Consider the following 21,554-nt stretch of genomic DNA (forward strand, 5'->3'; position numbering starts at 1 on the left):
ACGACAGACTAATTATTTATCCGAAGAAAGGGTATAACCTTTGTCCTGGAACGTTCCACCGCACAACCACAACGTAATTGATTACCTCATACTCTTTTCAATTAGTTTTTCCTTGTGATTTAGAATGCAAATTGATATTAAAGAGGGAAAGAGACGATCACAATTCGTATTAGAATTTGTTGGAATAGGTAAACTGAAACCTAATCATTAGCAAAGATAAAAGAAAAACCTACAACACGTGAGTGCAGGGAGTCCACCCAAGTTATCATGTTGATGAATTGATAGCCGCTCGATTAAAAATTTAGACGGTCAGGATTTGGTATCAACGAATCCGTTGACACCTGGTGTCAACGGATCCTAACTATATATATATATAAGGTTTTGCTAGAAGACACCTTTTATGAAGGTGTCTTTTAACAAGTTATTCTATGAGCATTTGTTAAAAGACACCAACGAATTTTTATGAAAGTGTCTTTTAGCAAAGTTATAACTAAAAAGTGGAAATCACACTTTGAGGTGTAGGTTGCTAAAAGACACCTTCATGGATTCCTTCTAGCAATACCATAGGGTTATGTTACAAGCCACCCTTTGGTGTTGTCTTTTATCAAGTCACGCCTTAAGGTGTGATTTTCACTTTTTAGTTATAACTTTGATAAAAGACACCTTCCTAAAAGTAAGTTGGTGTCTTTTCGCAAATGCTCATAGAGTAACTTGATAAAAGACACCTTCATAAAAGGTGTCTTCTATCATAACCATATATATATATATATATATATATATATATATATATATATATATATATATATATATATATAGAGAGAGAGAGAGAGAGAGAGAGAGAGAGAGAGAGAGAAAGTGCGGGGTAGAACCTATGTGGGGTACCACACATTGAAAATAAATTTCACATAAAGTGACGAGACTCATAGCGGTTTCACTCAATATGAGAGTGAGTGCTGGAATGTGAGTCTTCCTAACTTTTATATTGTTTAATTTTAATTAAAAAATACTGACACATATTTAAAACTCTAGAGTGTTAAACAAACACCTTTTTCATTGAAAATAACAAGAATAAATTAAGATAACTATGATCGAGGATAACTCCATAAAAACTACGATTGAGGATTTTTTTTCACTATGATCGAGAATAACTCCGTAACATCATCGAAAATAATAAGAATAAATTATGAAAACTATGATCGAGGATAACTCCATAAAAACTATAATCGATGATAACTCCGTAACATCATCGAAAATAACAAGAATTAATTAGGAAAACTAGTATCGAGGATAACTCCATAAAAACTACAATCGAGGATTTTTTTTTCCGCTATGATCGAGGATAACTCCATAACATCATCGAAAATAACAAGAATACATTAGAAAAACTATGATCGAGGATTTTTTTCACTATGATAGAGGATAACTCCATAGCATCATCGGAAATAACAAAAAAAAATAGAAAAACTATGATCGAGGATAACTCTATAAAAAAGGTAGAGGAGTACCTCATGTTATGAAGAAGATCCGCACAATAATTGTCTTCTCTAAAAACACGGCGGATAGAAAATTTTCTAGTTGAAGAACTTTAGGAGAGTGATGACCTCTTGAAGAATTCTTAGGTTAGAGGAAAGTACTAGTATTAGAGGAATAATTAGAAGAAACCATGTCTACCACCACTTTAGAGTTCATTTCCAACATAATCCATAGTAATGATAATTGAAGAGTCAAATTATTCCTTTGGTATTTTATTATATGTAACTTATTATTTTCATGCATATTAATAAATGTACTTAATATTTGTGTTAGAAAGAGAAATTATGTACTCGTGAGCTTAACTCAGTTGGTAAGGACAATACATAATATATGTAAGGTATGGGGTTCGAACCCCGGACACTCCCCAAAAAAAAAAAGAAATTATGAGTGATTTTACAAAAATAACCCTCATTAATGATATAAAAAGATATTTAATGAATAGGAAAAAAAGAGTAATTATATACAATAAATGATATGATAGGAAAATAAACTTTAATATTTTATTCATATTGTACAATGAATTTTCCTCCACCCCTTTTTATAAGCTCATTTTTTTTTTCCACATATATTGAGAAAATTGGATAGTGAATTTAATGTATCCGTTTCTTATGTGAATTTTCCTAAAATACCCCTTATATTTTAATGTGTATAACATTAACATTTCAACTTTTAAGATATGATTAGTATTAATAAAGGGTATGTTTGTAAAAAAAAAAAAGAGATATGTTTTAAAAAAATAAAAAAAAATACACCTTATAATTTATATAATAAAATACGGAGAGAGTTATATTGAACGGAAAAGTCCATAATTTTTTTTTTTCTTTTGGATAAAAAAGTCCATAATTCTGCCCAAACTACATTAATAGATCTCAAAGGAGAGTCAAAACCTATCACCAAACGGCCATTAGAATCACAACTTCTAACAAAAAATTAGGCACGGTTTGGTTTTAATTTATATCATTGTTTTCATGTAATCTGTGGACTATTTGATATTTTGATTTTTTTTTTGGGTAAGAAATGTAATCTGTGGACTATTTGATATTTTGATTTTTTTTATTTGGGTAAGAAATGACAAAGCCATCATAAAATCACACACATAAAGTAGAGGTGCCGGAGTTTGAACCCCGGTCAAGACGTCCTGCCTAACAATTTTAGCATTTTTGCCAGTTGAGCTAAGACTTATGAGACTGATATTTTGATTTTAGTCCATCAAATACAAATGACACTGATATTTTCTAGACTTCCAATCCAAGTTTGTTTATAAATATTTGAGACGAAAAAAATTGAAGATACTTCTTTTTTCTTATCTTTCTAATTTTTTACTAACTTTTTCTACTACTACTACGTGAAACAAGATATATGAATTTGTCATCCATTCTACTTCAATTCAATTTATGATTGTAAATAACTCCTATTGTGACAGCACTCAACCCACTACCCACATATGTACATATATATTCGACATGTTTGAGGTGTTAACAAGTTAAGTTATCATAAATTTTTCATGTTACGGTCCCCTCTTATAAATTTGGTCCATTGGTAGTATTTCCGGCTTTCCGCGTATAAGATTTTGTTAAAAAATGACACCCGGCCATTCATTAGCCACATTTCACCATTTGAGTAAACATTTTGAATTGATGGTGAGATCGACCAAATAGTATTGACCACGTAATTTTGTTAAGATTATGTAGGTTTTGTCAAAGCTACAGTAGTAGTATATCGTGATTCATACAAATTCATCGTCAATTTAAACATGAATGTTTTGTTAATATAAGCATTATGTAATTATTTTTTTGTATAAGCATTATATAATTAAATGCTATTAGGTAATCCTATAAATGTCCTTCATAAAATAGGTTATGGTGTGTAATAAAATTACGAAATAGGTGGCCCTAGTGGGTTTATAATAAAGTTCAATTTCTAAACCCCGCATCACAATAGTTTTATTGGTACTACTTGCACAGTTGCACTTGAAGAAGTTGCATGACAATTTCCATATTTTCGAATAAGGATACTTTGGTTACTTTAGTTAGATTAAATATATGTTTATGGAGAACTCTAACCAATATCTATGATGCATTCGTTAAACAATCAAAATAAGAAAGTTTTCATTAAAACATGATGTAATAATTATTTGATCAAAATTATTTCTGATATATTTATGATAAAATTTTTAGTTATGAATTTCTTAACCAATGCCCACGAGACACTAGTTAGAAGAAGAACCTTATGATAATTTAGATGTAAGTATCATCGGGTTCAATTCTCAGGGGGAACAACGTTTGGCCAGTGCGCATGCCTCTACGCACGAGTCGGATTAGTGGTCTACCTTTTGTGGGTCGGAAACCGGTGCGAACAGAGGCGGAGCTATGTATGGGCTGAGGTGGGCCATGGCCCACCCCCAAAATTAGTGAAATTACCAAAATACCCTCAGCTTATTTTATTATTTTCCAAATAATCCACCCAGTCCCTTTCCTTTCCCATTCCTCTGTTCCACTTTAACAGGTTTACGCAACTTTCTTCTCCCTCTTTTGAAAACGCAACCTAACAAATCTCATAACCTTCTACCCAAATCACGGTGTCACGGCCGATTCTCACTGATTTCCGACTGCCGGCAGCGACCACTTACTCCGGCACTCCCTTCTCTCTCATTCAGATCTGTTTTTCCAATTCAAATGGAAAGGTAATTGCTAGACTATTGTTGATTTTCTTTTTGATTTTAGAATATAAAGTTGTTTGTTTGTTTGTTTGTTGTTGTTTTCTGCTAAGATTGCTTGTTGTTTGATATGGTTGATTGATGATTGCTACTATTACTAAGTTTGATGATTAAAAATTATTTGACAAAATAAAAAAAAAAAAAACTTGCTTAAACTGAAGAGAAACATTACTTACAAAGAATATTTTCTGGCTGAATCAAATGATTGGTTAGTGTTCATGCCTGCATAATTTGAAATTATTCAAATCATATTGAATGAAATTTGAAACTTATAGGAACCGTATTAAAGCTGTACCAACAAAAAAAAAAATGTTGCTTGCAGTACATCAACGAATTGAAAACACTTGCCAATGACGTACGGTACCGCAATAAAAATATATATAGCTATGAATTAATATTTTGCTTACTTTAGTTATGTTATGTTGATAAAGTTATCAATAATTTTTCATATGTATCAGTAAATTAAATTAGGTTAGTTTTATAATTTACATTGAATATGGAATTATGGACTTATGAAATTATTTTACTTATGGAATTATTTGTTTTTTTGAAGAACAGAAAAGTTAAGAAGAAGAGTATAACACTTAATCATTTTTATAAGAGGAAACCTTGTGAGAGTGAAAGAGATGAACAAGGAATGACTCCTCCATCTCAACCTGCTAAAGTTCCCAGGATTGAAGAAGTGATAACTTCTACATCTCAACCTGTTAGTTGGATCGCGTAACGACTTATTTTAATTTTCGAAGGTATGTAGTTTACTTTTTTGATGAAACTTTGTGCTTAGCGTTCATTACAACTGAAAAATTTATGTTTATATATAAGAGTATATTTTTTTTTGGCCCACCCTCGGTATTTTTTCTAGCTCCGCCACTGGGTGCGAAAGAAGAAAAAAAAAAAGTATCATCGATTCTTCTAGCATGGTCGATACTCTGACGCATGAATTTGTAAAAGGACTGGCTGCATTAATTAAACACTTAGTTCCTTACAATTAATTAAAGATAAAGGGACCCCGCCAAATGATATACGTCCAAAAATTAACACCAATTAAAATTAATAGTACATAGATAGATTTTAGGTATGTATTCCTTCTCCTTCCTTAAGCAAGCCAAAGCTTAGAACAATTATATTTGACAAATTAACCGGATGTAACACGGTTGATAGGGAATTATATTTCTTAAACATATATGTGTAGAGAGGAACGTATGTTAGAAGACGTTTATACTATGAAAACCGTAATTTGAATTTTAATAAATGACTAAAATTTGGCTATTGGAATGTTATGCCCATAATCCACGAAAAATATGAACGTTTTATAAAAGGGCACTTCTACGGTGCAGTCACGAAACTGATTTTTTCGAAAAAAATTATTTTGTTTAGCCAATATGTTAATGTCATTTCAGTTAATGTTATGTTGGTGGACCACTCTAAGACTAAATTTTATCGTAAAGTCTCAATTAAATTCGATTCATCTAAGATTATGAAAATAATTTAGAGTTTAGAGTAAATTACTGGAATAGTAGGAGAAGCAGTGGCAGAATAGCCTCAACATCATCTTCTGGCTTTTTTTTTAATGCACCTGATTTCCTTTTCCTTACTTTATTTTTTCCTTCTTTTCGTACAAGTCATTTCTCACTTGCTTACAAGTGACTAGTTGTGGTTTTTGTAGGGATCCAAAGTAAATTTATTCATCACAGACCATTGCATGTCAGGGATGACAGGCTATGAGTTACTTAAGAAAATTAAGGTACTTATAGTGTTGGTTTGGTGGTTAATTGCTGCAAAATCTTGTATATTACTCCCTCCGTCCCATATTACTTGACCTAGTTGACTATGTCACGTATGCCAATGCACAATTTTAAACTTAAATTTCTTTAATAATCTAGTAGAAAAAATTACGAAAATTGGATATTTTGAAAATATTAATCGAGACGAATCTAACAACATCTTATATGCTATATTTTGTTTTTATATATTAGTAGAAAAATAGAGTCAAAGCATGGTACATGAATAGTGCAAATATTCTAAATAGGTCAAGTAATATGGGACGGAGGGAGTAGTGTTTTTTTCACAATACAGCAATGCTGCATTATATATATGATATAGTAAATTTAACTTCACCAAAAAAGTCATTATCATGACTTCACCATAGAATTTTCCTTTATAAAATTAGGAAAAAGATAGATAGACCACTCTTTCTATACCCCCTTTTGTACCACTGCTGATGTGGTATGGGCATTTTAGTAATTTCACACATTTTATAAATTCATTCATTCCATAACCTTGCTCTCTCTCTCTCTCTCTCTCTCTCTCTCCAAACGTACTCCTCTCCTAGTCTAAACTCTCCCCCTCTATCATCGTTCATCGTTCATCGTTTCTCTCTCTTCAACCCCTTGTCTCTTTTTCTCTCTTCTCCATGCTGAGAACGGCGGAGGACGGCGGGTAACGGTGGTGGTAAGATTTGAGGTTGAAGACGGCGGCATCCCTTTCATCGCTACTTACCCTCCTCGTTGAAAAACACTTATTTTAACAAGATTCAAACAACCCAGATCTGCATGTGGAATTAAAGTGTACCGTGGAGAGAGAAAAACAGAGAGAGAGTAACCTGAAAAAATACTGTGAGAACTCAAAATCAAGTCTTTGCATTAAGAATTCAGAGTTGAAAAACAAGGTAAAGAACTAAAAGATAGCAATTTTTGAAGCAGTAAAAATGAAGTTTTTGTTTTGTTCTGCTTCAAAATTCTCATAGAATAGTTATAACATTCATAATCTGAAACTGGTTTTCATTGAAAAGAAGCATTGCATTAATAAAAACCAATAAAGTGATAAACTTTGCATTAAATTCCAGGAGCATTTCAAGTTACATAGAGAAAATAGTGTTAACAGCTATAAAATGTGGAGAAAGAGAAAGAAAACTGAATGCTTTTTTTTTTTTTATGAACAAGGAAGAGAACTGAATGCTAAATGAGAGAAGACAATCTTTTTTTGGAAGAGACGATGGTGGTTATGGAGGGTGACAGTGGGGGAAGGGAAGAAGAGAGAGAAGGGGAGGAAGAGAAGTTACGAGGGAGACTCGCTGTTTTTGTTTTTTTAGGATTGTTTTGAATATTTAAAGTTTGCCATGTGTCAATTTTTTGTGTGGAGGTCAAATGGTGTTTGCCACCTAAGGTGGTATGCCTATCACCACTCATAAAATTATACTATACTGTCTTTAAAAATTCTACTATATAATACTACAGTATAAGTTTTTAAAGTTTATTTCTTTGTGTATATTTTTTATTTTTTAGAGAATTTTTTTTAGAAACTTTTTGTTCCTGTTAAAATATCCATAGCTATTTTAAAATATTACATACTACTGTATCATGCATATACCTATATAGAGATTTAATCGAAAAATATTTAAATAATTTCAATGAAGATGAAAATGATAGTAACTTTTGTCAAAAAAGTAAAATATGAAAAGGATAGTACTGTAATCATCAAAGGTAAAACGTAAAAAAAGCTTATTATTCGATCCCCACCACCAAAATGTGGAGTTCAGAACTAACCAGGCTACTAGAATTAAACACTTTTTTAAGAAAGAAAAAAAGTTGTTTAGTTTAGGGTTTTATAATCTTCACGATGCTTCATGATACTTTAGTTTAAAATTAATAAAGCCCATATTTGAGCATTTATGCATTAATTAATGGGGAAAGGGTGTAGTTGTCCGTACGATCAATGATGTTATCTTCTCTTTCTTTGAGTGTCATGTGGAAAGTTGTATGTAGTTCACCACTTGATGGGCCATATGGATGCAGCAAAAATCCACTAGCTATGATAGATAACTTTGCTGGCACCAGAAAAACAATTGGAGATAGACCAACCATTTGTAGTACAATTTGTACAAGAACAAGGTAACCAATTGTAGTACAAATGGGGTTACTTTGGTGATTATTATACTCTTCTTAGACATGATATTATTTTGAAAAAGTTAAATTAGTTCATCGAAATTGATATAGAAGAGAATCGAATATGAGATTTTAAAAGGAATAAATTCTAAAGTATTAAGTCGAGACCACTAAACCAACCTAAGTCAGTTTAGTATTAGATTCAACATTAACTTGGATTTTGACACAAATTTTTCCTCTTCTAAAACCTTTATAATTATAATCCTCAAATTATATTTTGTCCACTTTTTTTTAGATAGACGAAATAACAAAGTCATTATAAATAAATTCACAAAAATTATGTGATGGTGTCGAAATTAAAACCCCGATCATAGCATCCGACCTAACAATTTCATGAATTTTGTCAATGAGTTAGGATTTGTGGACTTGCATCAACGCTTTTAATCTCCAAATTACACCACATACAGATTGCATGCATCACTCACAAAATCATCATACATGGTTTTTAAGGCATTTGATTCATTCAATGTTTGAGATTTTTTAACTCAAAACTTCCAATGTTTAAATTATAAATAATAAATTAGTAAAAACATGTGTTAATAAATTAGAAAGCTTCCACATCATCAAAAAAATTACGTGGCAAGTGTCATGTGGACTTATGCTTGCCACATAGGTTGATATTTAACATCATAAACTAAAATTTTGATGGAAAATAATTTGGGAATTAAAAGTCAGTGAATTTTTTTATAGGAACAAAAAATAAGAGTTAGTAATTTTGTATAAACTAAAAACATATTTGACACTTCGTATGAATATTATCAACATATTTAGGGAGTTTCACATGAATGGTGCTATTCCAAAATCACTTGTTTATTAATCTTTCATTGCTCTCCTTGCTAAACGAGATAGCTCTCAAGTCAAGATTTGGCATATTATAGGCCAATTTCACTTATATGAACCTTATATGAAACTTATTTCTTGCTGTTATAGGACTTTTGTTGCAGGAAGACGTATTTTTGATGGAATCCTTGTGGTTAAAGAGATCATAGAACTTGCAAAGGTTGTAGTTAAAGAAATCATAGATCTTGCTGTTAAAGATATATTTTAGTTCATGTATATCAACTTTTATCTTCTTTTTTTACTTATATTTTATTTTTGTAGCAAGTATTGTCGATCATACTATCTTTTTAATTATGAGTGGACTATAGTAACTTTTTTCCACGTACTGTATATTCATATTTATCGTATCTTCAGGGCCGTTCTCGACAATTTAGAGGCCCAGTTGTAATCTTGACAATTTTTGTTAAAAAAAAATCCAACACCATTTATAGTGATAAATAATTAAGTTGTAGTTAAATATATAAGCATTGGTTCAAACATGATTTTTATCTAGAAACAAATAGACATTTACCTACGAAAAAATGACATTTAGTGACAGATTTTATGATAAGTAAAAGTGTTACTTATTTTATCCTACACCCCAACAATTATAACCTTATTCCTACAAATATTTGAGGCCCCCATAAATTGGAGGCCTAGCTCCATAGAGATCCTTGCTCTTGCCAAGGAATGGGCCTGCGTATCTTAATCTCTTTAAATATTTTGTTTTGAACGACAAAGGTTAGAAGTTACTCCATCCAGACACTATTATAAAAAAATAAAAACTACTTTTTAGATTCATAAAATAACTAATATATTTAATACTACCTTCATCCCTAATTATGAAACTTTCAACTACGTTAATTATTTCTTTACCTACATAGTACTCATGTTTATTATATATTTTTTCTTCAATCAACAATAAATAACATGTTAAAAACATAAACCAACTCTCTTTCTCTCTCAAAGGATAACATTGTAAAAATAATAGTAATTACAAACAAATTTAATACAAATATCGATATTTTTAATTCCCGTGATTTTGCCAAAAGAATATTATAAATAGGGGCAGAGGTACTATATAATATATACCCTATTTAATGAACCTAAAAATGTTTTTTTTTTTTTATTTTTTTATCATATCAATCGGAAGGAGTAGTTGTTAGATTAACATTTATTCATTCTTTTGAGATTGAATTCATGATCTTCAACTCTTTATCATATAACTTAAATCAATTGAGCTAGCAACCCATTAATCGCTCTGACTAATTCACTTAAAAACATCTTAGTAGATGTACATTAGATAAAATGACACTTAGCATGAGAAAGGAGTAGCCGATAATACTCCCTCCGGTCCTATTTACAAGAGAAAGTTGACTTTTTAGATACATTGAATAATGTATGTATCTAGTCAAGAACTTAAACCAAATACATAAATTATTTAATGTATCTAAAAAGTAAATTGTTTCTTGTAAATAGGACCGGAGGGAGTATTAATACTACTAGTATCATTTTTTTCAGGGGAATATTACTAGTTTCATGTTAAGTGTATGCTACTATGCTCATTTGAATAGCAAATTTGACAGAATCTAAGTGATGTTTTAATTTTGTTGAAGCTATACAGAATATAAATTTTGCTTAATTTTAAATAATTTACCGTGATTCAATCCACTTCAACTTAAATGCAAAAAGAAAATTGCTGTTCACACATTAGAGAAGGCTGGGACACACATGTAAAATACGCTTTTGCCCCCTCGGCAGTTAACTGCCGAGGAATTTGAAATCTGGCTGCAGTTAACTGCCGAGGAATTCCTCGGTAGTTAACTGCCGAGGAAAGCATTTATGCAGACAGCAGGTTCTGCATTAATGCTAAGCATTTCCAAGCCATTTTTCGGCCAGTTTTTACCTGTAATTTTACCAGAGCATTTCCATATGCAATTCAAATTATACAACAATGAAACTCGGTCATAAACAAGAAAAATACAATATCTTTTACATATGTCCATAATTAAATCAAACCGACATTTGGTTCAAACCACACAAAAGTTTGAAATTCATCAAAACGGAACATAGTGTCCATAATCAAACAACACATTACAAGTCATTACACATCATTACACGTCATTAAATTAAATCCCTACTTACATTCATTACAATTGCATATGGAACGAACATATATATATATATAATACATTATTTTCCACCATATTCCTAAACATAAATCCGACGTCGCTATCGTCTTTAATAAGCCAAGGCATATAGCTTGCCGTTTTCCATGTGAATTCATCTCTATCTTCTCCTAGGTCTATCATTGGCATTAGAGCAGACAAGTGACGTGTATATTGATTTTCACCAAGATGCTCAAAATAAGTGTTAAGTTGTGTCTTCAAATCATCAATAGAGTCCGTCGGTGTTATCATAACCTTAACCGTCTTTTTAAACGCGCAATACCTAACACGCCCTTCAATTCTTGCAACCTCTGACATGTTTCACTTGACAAAAGCTTTAACAAAATAATCATAGATTAGAACAAAATTAAATGGAATGTAATAACGAATAAATCAAATGTGCAAACATTAATAAGCTATAAATAAGTATTGCACTAGTTTCAAGTCAATAAAAGTCATGTTATCATATATATCAATATAAATTACATAATGTTACTTATATATTGGCCACAAAAAATTGGCATTACAATTTTGACCCCAAAATATACGTCGGTGTAATTTCTACCAAAAAAAAAGGACTAACACCGACAAAAAAATCCCTTGTTAATTGCCAAGTGATTGGAGAAGATCAAGTGACATAAAATCTTCCTCATCTTCCGCAATAACTTCAAATTGTTGCTTTGGTTTTTCGGGAGTGTCCAACAAAATAGGCGCCGCTTTGTTTGATTCCTTTTGTGGTTTTGGCGGTTTGTTTCCACTTTCAATAGCCATGAGCTTTCGGAACAACTCATGTTGATCCAAATACTCATCTTCCCAAGTCACCGCATCTTGTTTCTTGTGATTGTGCCACTCCGTAGATGATGGAGGTAGTGGACAACCATTCCTCAAGTAAATAAGCACAAAGTGATTAGGAATTACCCCAAGGCACATGATGGGAGTTTTTTGCTTGCCCGGCGGTGGTGGCCCTCTTAGTGGGAAAAAAGATTCTGAGTTACCAACTTCAAGATTTGTCAACACAACCACACACCTTTTGTAATAATTGGCAACAATGTGCCCCATGTCCGGAAAAGTCAACCACTTATCAACAAGATGTGCACAACTTTTTGTATTTGCGGGAGGATGTAAGCCATTTAAAATGTAGTTATAATGATCTTCACCCGCAAATACTTCAACATAATCATCTCTATGATCTTTCAATTCTTGAATAAGATGTGTACGAATCATGAGATGATTTTGTTCGGTTAAGCCCATGAACTCGGCTATAGCCCGGAATCCACAATGTCCATCGCCAATAACATCCACCATTTTTTCAATAAATGGAAGCATGAAGCGTGGCATATAATCAATAGGCCTCATAACCGGGATAGCCTTAGGCTTTGGATACCGAGAAGGTGGTGGAAGTGGGGAAATTGGTGCTTTACCAAGACGAGCACCTTTTTTCCTTTTATATGATGATGTTGTTGGTGATGGTGACGGTTGACTATCCGGATTTTGGGAATCAACAACCTCCCAAGAAGAAGGGATCCGGCTAGTGGATGTAATTCTTCCTTTAGACCTCGCAATGTCCACTTTTTTCTTGGCTCCCTTGGTTGTTGCCTTTTGTGGTGGTGGAGACATCATGGTGGTTTCAGGAAATGCCAATTGCCGCAAAGCCTCCTTGACTTCAAGCTTCATTTGGAAAGGGAGTTTCTTGAGACGTTCTACAATACCCTTCAACTCATCATCCACCGAAAAACCAAGTTCATTACTTTCTTCTCCCATGCGTAACCTTTGCCAATGGTGGTGTATCTCATCCAATAAAATTGGCTTTTCTTCAAGGAGTTTAGTTGCAATTTCGCATGCACATGGTAAGCCATAAGATGTCCTTTGAACACAACCACAAATTTCCTTGTTCATGCACAACGTTTCCCTACAACGTGACTCTTCCATAGCAATGTTGTCCAAAGCATATCTAGACACATGACCACCTAAGCCGGAGTACAAAGTGACATCTTTGAATCTATGTTCCAACACGGTAACGCTTTGACCAAAGGCTGTTTGTATCGCAGTGTGTTGAAGCAACAACATGTTATGTATTTTCTCCCAACAAGTACCCAAATCACCCACACTATTGTCTAAATATTTCTTCACCAAAGCATGAGCCGATTCTACCCTATTGGTGGATCTACAACCAAGATGCAACACACGGTCTGTCCATACCCTCACTATTTTCTCCTTCACTTCATTCAAGGTGGTCATGGCATAGGCTAGGAAAGGTGGGAAATCACTACAAGCATCTTGGAACTCCACTAATGCATTTGCATATAACTCTTGAGTGGACGATTCAACCATATCTTTCCATGCCCTCATGATCTTCTTGACAACATCGCGATTACTCACCTCTTTCCCATCCTTTTTTCCCATAGGATATTTACAATCTAAGACGCACCTTTGTTTAACATTTGCTTGCACATGAAAGTAACAATTCATACCATAACTTTCCGGGAAAACAATTCCAACCGCTTTCATCAAAGACCCATCTCTATCGGTAACAATCACCTTAGGCATATTCATCTTTGAAGTAAGAAGTTTACGCAACATTTTTAAAACCCAAACAAAGTTTTCCTCTTTCTCATGCATCAAGAATCCAAACCCAACCGAATATGTCAAATCGGTCGAAGTTACCCCAACTACCTCAAACATTGGCATCTTATACAAGTTGGTTTTGTAGGTGGAGTCCATAACCAAAACCGTTGGAAAATTGTTAAACAACTTAACGGATGTTGGATGAGCCCAAAAGATATCTTCGATTGTATTACTTTCACCATGTGTTCTTGAGTAATAAGTATAGTTGTGCTCCTCCAACTTCGAGATTAGATATTGCAACGGCTTCTTGTCACCTCTATTTGCCTTCCATATTTTTTGACGTTCATTGTACACTTGCTTCACATTTGTCATGCAATGTGGTCTTTTGTTCTTCAAGTGTATCAAAATATTTCTTGGAAGCACCTTGCTCTTGGTCAAGTCATGTACAATCTTCTTGTCATCCTCCTTTAATCTACCGGCAAGAATGTGTCCTTCTAAAGCCGGCTCCATCGCATGGTTGTGAACTCCATTAAGAATGTTCAATCCCCATTCCTTTGTTTGCGTACTTTGATATCCACTAATCATGAACAAGCACCCGCATTTTCTTGAGCCCGTTGTCGCATGCTTCGGTTTTTTTTAGGCACTTTGTGAGCTCCACTCCTTTCACACACTAGGCGCAATATTGGATGGACCAAGCTTGATCTTTGTGTAACAATTGTAAATCCCGCCTTGTTTGCTTGACAACGTACCCACCCAAGCAATTCTTCTCTATCTTGAAACTTAATGTCGTCAGAAAAAAACCTAGCCGTGTCCACTTCGTGGGCTTGAAGTGGGACGACACCGGGGCTAACATATTTAGAAGCTTGTTCAATGTTTGGTTTGACTTCAACCTTAGGCGGCTTGACATCTCCGGAAATTTGGACAAAATTACGTTTTGTCTCTTCCGAAACATCTTCCGCGTTCTCGGTCATTACTATAATTAAACAACACATAAATATGAATTAACAACTAACTAATGCATAAACATCAATGCCATAATGAACTAAAACAAAAAAAACAAAAAAAAACAAAGAAATTTTTTTTTTTGAAAAAATGGCAGTAGCTGCCATTTTTTCGTCCTTCAAAATTTTCGTAAGTGTTCCTCGGTACTTAACTACCGAGGTTTCCCTCGGCACTAAGCTACCGAGGATTTCCTCGGCAGTAAGCTGCCGAGATTCCCCATGCCAGTCTTACGTGACTGACGTTGTAAACCAACATATGACAGTGTAACATATAACAAAAATAAACCGAATAAAATGCACAATACCTTTTTTTTTACGTCAAAAGTATGTTGAATGATCCTAGGCTTGATGTTTGAATCATTTGGGGGAAGATTTGATAGAAAAAAATTATTGGATTTGGGGGAATGGATGGGTTTGATATGGAAGTTGATGAAAATAGTGTGTAGGGGAGCAGGTTTCCTGTTTCATCTGATGAAACAGCTTTTTTCGGCAGTTAACTACCGAGGAAATCCTCGGCAGTTAACTGCAGCCGGATTTCAAATTCCTCGGCAGTTAACTGCCGAGGGGGTAAAAGGGTATTTTACATGTGTGTCCCAGCCATATGGAATGTGTCAACAGCAATTTTCATGCAAAAATGCACGAAAAGGTGTAAATAAATAAGGTTGAAAATGAGTCGCGTAAAATCGAACTCGTTTTACCTTAATTGAATGAGAATTAGTTCAGTTTCAAATTCGATATAGTTCACAGACAATTAAATTCAATTGGTTAAGTTTTTTTTTCTTTTCAAAAACGTCAAAATATTTCGTAGAGTTTGTTTTGTGCGGTTCAACGTGATCATTGTGAAGGGGCACAATTACAAGGGTGAAGTTTTTGGATGAAAGGGTTTTGTGACACGCTCGAGAAAAGGTACTGTAGAAGGGGAGCATGTGCACGTGTCAATGTTATAGATCTCAAAATTTACTTTGCATTGGGTGCTGAATTCTTGAGTCAGTTGCACGTGTCACGGTCTTCGTGCACCTCTTCTCTCTCAGATCAGATGATACTACTAGTATACTTAACACCCCCATTGCATTGCACCTCCTCTAGGATCACTCACAAATCCATTTCCTTTTTGTTTAATTGCATATTTATTTTGTTGATAATATTAATGTATTTTTCTCATATAAATACATGTTAAAACGGAGAGCTGACAAAATGGGTCGGATATGTAGATCGTTAAAAACATAAATACTGAATTTGTGAACATAGTCACAACATCTGTGTTCATAGCATAAACCTTTAGAGCATCTATGTTTATGATTATATTTAAATCTATGGAACATTCATGTCCCTGAATCTGCAACATTGATGACACCAAAGTCAACAATTGTATATACATTTACTCAAAGTTAATCTTTCAACCTGAATCAAATAAACATCACACTAAGACGAGAAATCAAAAACGCATCGCAATAAACGAGAAATCAAAACAAACAAAGTCATGCAAAGACGACGAAATCACATAAACAAACGAAAGAAGATTAAACCTATGAGAAAATCACTTGCTTAACTAATAAAGAACGAAAAATAATTTAAATGGGTGATTTTGGTCAAAATTGACCCTAAATCGCCCCCTTCGATAGATAAGAAGAAGAAAGACAGTTACAACTAAGGTTTAGGAAATAGAGAAGAGAGAGAAAGAGAAATAAAAAAAATTTAAACACACATTTTTGAATATGTAAACTCTTAAAATTTTAAAGTTTATAAATCGTAAGTTTGATTCTACTGAAGAAACAAAACATTTTTTCATGAAGGCAATTAAAAATATATTAACCAAAGAAAATATCTAAATAAGCACAAGATATACCTATAATGGACTTAAGGCGGAGTCAAAAGGTAAAAACATCCAAAGGTTGAGAACCAAATATACAAGCAGATATGTTTCTCCACAAAAAATGAATTTTAAACCTATTAATCAACTGAGTGAGAGGAAGCTCTTTGTTTTGGAAAATCTTTGAATTGTGTTTGTTTCAAAAGATCTAGATGATAGCCAACCAAATCACTTGAAAACAATGACGAATATTGCTCCTAAACATACGAGAACCGCCGAATTGTTGAGCGTGCATGCAAATATCAGATGGGAGAAAATTATAAATTCGCAGCAATGTAGAATGAATCGCCAGATGATACCGAAACTATAATAATCTAGAAAAAAATATGATTAATCGATTTCTCTTTCCTACATCCATCAAATTAAAACACAACAAAGACCTATAGTAACACCCACAACGAACCAGATTATATGTAGTCATAATTCTTCTCTTCAACACTTGCCCCACAAAAAACGAAACTTTTAAAGATACAACTTTGTTCCAAACCATACTCGTAAATGACATCTAAGCTTGCAGATCATCATGCATTAATAATTGATAGGCTCCTTTAATTGAATACCTTTAGCTGAATCTTATTTTCAAGTCCAAATATCTGCATCAGTAAGTAACCTGCAAAATAATGTTATCTAACAAAGAACAACACTCCAAAACATGCCCCTCCTTCCAATCAAATATCCTTCTCCACCCATTTCCCTCAACACCCAACCTAACCTCCTTATCTTAGCCATCATTATATTACTGCCAACATGAAGATTAAAAAGGCAAGGAACAAAACTTGTTTTTACTTTATATTTAGTGTCAATGTAAAAAAAAAAAACACTTATATCCAATTACAAGTAACCAAATGAATAGTTGTGAGAAATTAATTTTTCAAAGGTACGTAAAAATGAAAAGGAAAAAACAAATGATTCGAGTTGACCCATTAACCCACAAAGCCAATAATGTTTGAACCGAATTTAAATCCCTTTTTTTTAGAGAAATATGCGATCCAATTATAACAAACAAAATGGACTAATTTGATTAATTTATGGGTTAATTTTTATTTTTTTTTTGTATTCAAGTTTAGTACAATGGACTAATTTGATTAATTCATGGGTACACATGTGATATTTACAAAATTTATAAATTAAATAAGTTATAAAATAATTTTATACAGTATTTTTTTATATAATGCAATTGTGACTAGGTAATCCTATCACGTCTTTCTTACAGTGACTCGTCTCATTGTATGACGTTTAATAAAATTAAAAGTTTTTTTTTTTATATAATGTTTTCCACCACCCTCCCATGTATTCCTCTTGGCAATAAATTGTGATTGGTTGATTGCTTATTCGGGATGATATCATGATGCTCCTTCTCTAGATATATAGTATTGCTCTTGCTTAATTGCTTAATGCTAAAGCCAGCGAATTTACGTATAACGAAGGCTTCACGAAACACATGGCATTGTTTCATTGCACACTTATTTGTTGAATTCCCATATTTTCCGCCATCCTCCCGTGGATTCCGTTCGGCAGTAAATTGTGATTGGTTAATTGCTTATTTGGGATGATATCGTGATGCTCCCACTTTAGATATATATCATATTGCTCTTTATTTAATTAAGGGTTTTTCTAACCTGTGCAATCTTGCACAGGATAAGCAGTGATAAATGCACCACTTTATGAGTTTCTCCAAATCTTATTAATGAGTCAATTTATTAGCTTTTTTTAAATTCTGTTTTTTCTCTCTCTTATGCTCTCTTATAAACATGAAACCAGCGTTGTTGTCAAAGAAGAAAAAAACATGAAACCACCGTTGTTTGTTTTTATGGTGAAACCCAGGTTTTTTTTAAGACAAAATTATTTTACTAATGACTCTATCCAAAACGAGCCGGAACTGCATAAATTTTGTAAGGTATAACATGAATTAACTAATTTTGTAAGTAATATCTTTTTGGTGTACCTTACAGTAATAACTTATGCAATGAATTAACAAAGAATTAGCCAATTCTTTCACTTACAGCCAATGTATAACATGAATTATACCTTTTGTAAGATTCATCATAATTTCTTCCAATTCTTCTTTTACTTTGAATTTATAGAATGAAATGTGTCTTTTAAGTGACGTGAGAGGAGAATAAAAAAACTGGGTATCTTTAGTGTTTTTGTAGAATGTGTTTTCAAGTGGCAGTGCAGAACTGTGTAGTTAATAGAGGAGAGAAGGAAAAAAAAATCAATTTTCAAGAGAAAGACTCATTAATAATTTGGAGAAACCTATAAAGTGGGGGTCCATTTAGTTTGGACCGGTACATGTTTTGGTCCAACTTAGACCACTTAAATGACTTAGTATTGCAGGTTGTCTTCCAGTCAAAACATACCGTACATCCTATTGTCCAAAAACACACTAGCAGTCCCCTTTCCTCATTTAATTTACAAAGTTTTTTTTTTCAGATCTAACAAACCCCAACACTATATTGAAGGTGTAGAGAAATTTCTTCTTCAATTCTGAATGTTAAATCCAAGATGATTTTTCCTATAAAAAAAAATCCAAGATGATTTCAAATTTAACACACTCGCTTGCTAAAATTGATTTAAGAATAACATTACAAGCAACACCTTTAACACACTTATATTGATTTATGGAATTAATTTCAGTTTCAGTTAAAATATACCTTCAAATTTATATATTGAAATTCAAACGTCAATGGTCACCAATTCTGGTATCGCAAACGAGTAATCAAAGATGGATTTGATTTCAATTTTATTTTTCTGTTCTGGTTTTATTTTTATTAAATTTATTTTTTTGAAAGTTTTTATTAAATTTATTGAAAAATTGCTTCTGGAACCAAAAATGATCCAGAAACCAAATCGAACCAGTGCAGAAGGTTCACAAAACGAAAATATCAGTGACAAAGGGTTTGTCTGGAAGCCAGGAAGTGGTCCTTTGAGAAATCAAATCGATGGAAAAAATTGGGGATTGGGATTTGATGGAAAGAAGAAGAAGGAGGTGAGGGAGGTGATGGAAAGAAGATGAAATTGGAGGTGTGGATTGCTCGTAGGATAAGAGAGGAAGAGAAAGAAATATTGGTTTTTAGTTTAGTTTAAGGGTATTTTAGGTATTTCATTTAATGACAAAAATGATAAGGTGTGGCTAGTCTTACATAAGACTTGGGTGTCATACAACTTGTACAGCAGGTACTGAACTATTAATCCTAACCGTTTATATAAAATATTATTATATCAAAGGTTAGATTTCAATTTGTCCAAGTTGGACCCCAACTTTCACTGGTCCAAGTTAAATTTTACCATAAAGTGCATTAATATCACTCCTTATCCTGTGCAAGATTGTACATGTTAGAAAAACTCTTTAATTAAATCTAACTTTGAGATTTAACTCGACCACTTAGTTAAATATAACTTTTTATTGCTAAACAAATTTTAAATTTTTAAACATATAATTTTTGGAAATCTCTCACAGTTTTCCCAGTGATACTTGATAAATTATATAATATGAAATTATGAATGATAGTGGTGCCATAAAATTTTATGAAATTATTGGAGATTCCATCCAACCCACGTTGAATCCATCATGTTAGATGGAACGCCAGCATATATGAGACCCTGGCAGAAGACATAAATTTATTCTTTGGTTTTTAATAGATTTGTAAACAAATACTAATATTGAACTAATTAAAAAATGGGTTAAATATGTTTTTGGTCCCTATAAATATGTCAACTTTTCGTTTTAGTCCCTCTAAAATTTTCCTTCAACTTTTAGTCCCTATAAAATTTTCAATCACTACTTTTGGTCCCTATTTTTAATTTAATTTTTTTTATTTTTTAATGAAATTGTGCAGAAATGTGTAAAATATTCTAAAACAATTTACTAAAAAAAATTAGAATTTTTTAACAAAACACAAATTAAATATGAATTTTTAACCGTAAAAATATATAAATTCATATTAAATTCATGTTTTGTTAAAAAATTCTAAATTTTTTTTGGAGCGATTCTATAATATTTTGAATTTTTATGGAAAATTTTATTAAAAAATATGAATTCTATATATGAGTTTGCTTTAAAAGAGGGACCAAAAGTGAAAATTGAAAATTTTATAGGGATTAAAAGTTGAAGGAAAATTTTAGAGGGACTAAAACGAAAAGTTGACATATTTATAGGGACCAAAAACATATTTAACCCTTAAAAAATTAGGTATTATGAAATTTGAGTCCCTTAAGCTGATAAAAAATTGATTGGGAGGGACGTATCACCTTATATGTTTCATCGATTGAGATTAGTCAATGTTAAACAACACTGAAAATTTTACTCCTATAGAATGGTAATAAAAAAATAAAAAGTTTTGTAAACTCTATATAGGCATTTTTACTTAATAAATTTATAATTCCCTAAAAAAAATTATAAAGTGATTTGCCTAAAAAAAAGTTATAAAGTGATTATGTTTTTGTATAACTTGGTATGAACAATGTGTTGGTCTGAAAAGGCTGAAATTATTATCTCCACCTGTTTGACTTATATTATATAAATATTAAGCCCTAAGCTTCATAAAATAGGTGCTATACCACTTTAGGTTAAAAAAATAATCAGAGACATGTACTTATTAATGCAGATTCCACATGACTCAAATCTTTGATGAATTTAGTTATAAAGTATAGTACAGTTTGCTCAAGTTATTCCAACAGGATCAACAAATATGATATGCATTCCTTCTAACAATGGTTCAGATTTTGGCACAATTATGCTCCCTTTTATGGCATTCACAGATCATGACCTATACTAAAGCTGTTTAGCCCTCGTTTACTTTTGTCTCTAAGCTTTTGTTTATTTAGCTACGTACAATAAAATCACATGAGCTTCGTTTGTTTAATTACAAAGCCTCACCTTGCCATGTTTGCAACTTTGCATAAAAATCTTAATATATTGAACATAACCAGAGCCTA

At 32.5% G+C, this 21,554-nt stretch overlaps 2 long non-coding RNA genes across 2 annotated transcripts; one reads left to right on the forward strand and one right to left on the reverse strand.

Moving 5' to 3' along the window:
• Nucleotides 1-5,913: 5,913 nt before the first annotated feature.
• Nucleotides 5,914-9,354, forward strand: LOC146933059 (uncharacterized). Its single transcript, XR_015007318.1, has 2 exons — nt 5,914-5,993; nt 9,124-9,354. It is a non-coding gene; the product is annotated as an uncharacterized LOC146933059 (long non-coding RNA).
• A 1,557-nt stretch (nt 9,355-10,911) lies between these two features.
• LOC146933060 (uncharacterized) lies at nt 10,912-15,372 on the reverse strand. Its single transcript, XR_015007319.1, has 2 exons — nt 15,052-15,372; nt 10,912-11,515 (listed from the first exon to the last, which is right to left on the reverse strand). It is a non-coding gene; the product is annotated as an uncharacterized LOC146933060 (long non-coding RNA).
• Between the last annotated feature and the right edge of the window lie 6,182 nt (nt 15,373-21,554).

Source organism: Medicago sativa, chromosome 4, assembly GCF_051527215.1.
Source record: "Medicago sativa cultivar Bolivia chromosome 4, Bolivia_mono, whole genome shotgun sequence".
Taxonomy (NCBI): domain Eukaryota; kingdom Viridiplantae; phylum Streptophyta; class Magnoliopsida; order Fabales; family Fabaceae; genus Medicago; species Medicago sativa.